Genomic DNA, 508 nt, shown 5'->3' with positions numbered 1-508 from the left:
TGCTCTTCCGGCCTGCTGCTTTGGGCGTCCCTGAGTTGTCTCTCCTCACCTGTATCCCTGGGGCTCCAAGATCTACTCTTCCTTTATTTGTGGCTTTTGGCAAACAACTTAATTTCCCTCTGCCTCCATTTATGCATCTTTAAAATGTGGATATTATGTCTAGGGTTGTTAGGAGGAGGATAGTAGTTATTTCATGTGAAGAGCTTCAGATTTGTGTGTTATAGTTAAGGTTCTCAAAAGAAAAAAAAAAAGGATTGTGATATGAAGTTTACTTATTTGCTTTTATTTTGGCCCAAGATTTAGAACATATACATTTATTTTTACTTCATTAGAGGTAACTTCTGTACTTATCAAAAGCACATTTTCTCCAATTTATAAACAAATTTCCCCATTCAATCCTAAGTGTGGGCTGGAGTCTGAGCCTCTTGTACTTTCTCATATTGTTCTTCATAGTGAGACATCAAACACCACAGTCTCAGATAGCATTCTGGTCAGAAATTCCCGAGGC

This window comes from Orycteropus afer, unplaced genomic scaffold (assembly GCF_000298275.1).
Source record: "Orycteropus afer afer isolate SDZICR_OR568_19922 unplaced genomic scaffold, OryAfe1.0 scaffold00014, whole genome shotgun sequence".
Taxonomy (NCBI): domain Eukaryota; kingdom Metazoa; phylum Chordata; class Mammalia; order Tubulidentata; family Orycteropodidae; genus Orycteropus; species Orycteropus afer.
This window is presented reverse-complemented; position numbering follows the sequence as displayed.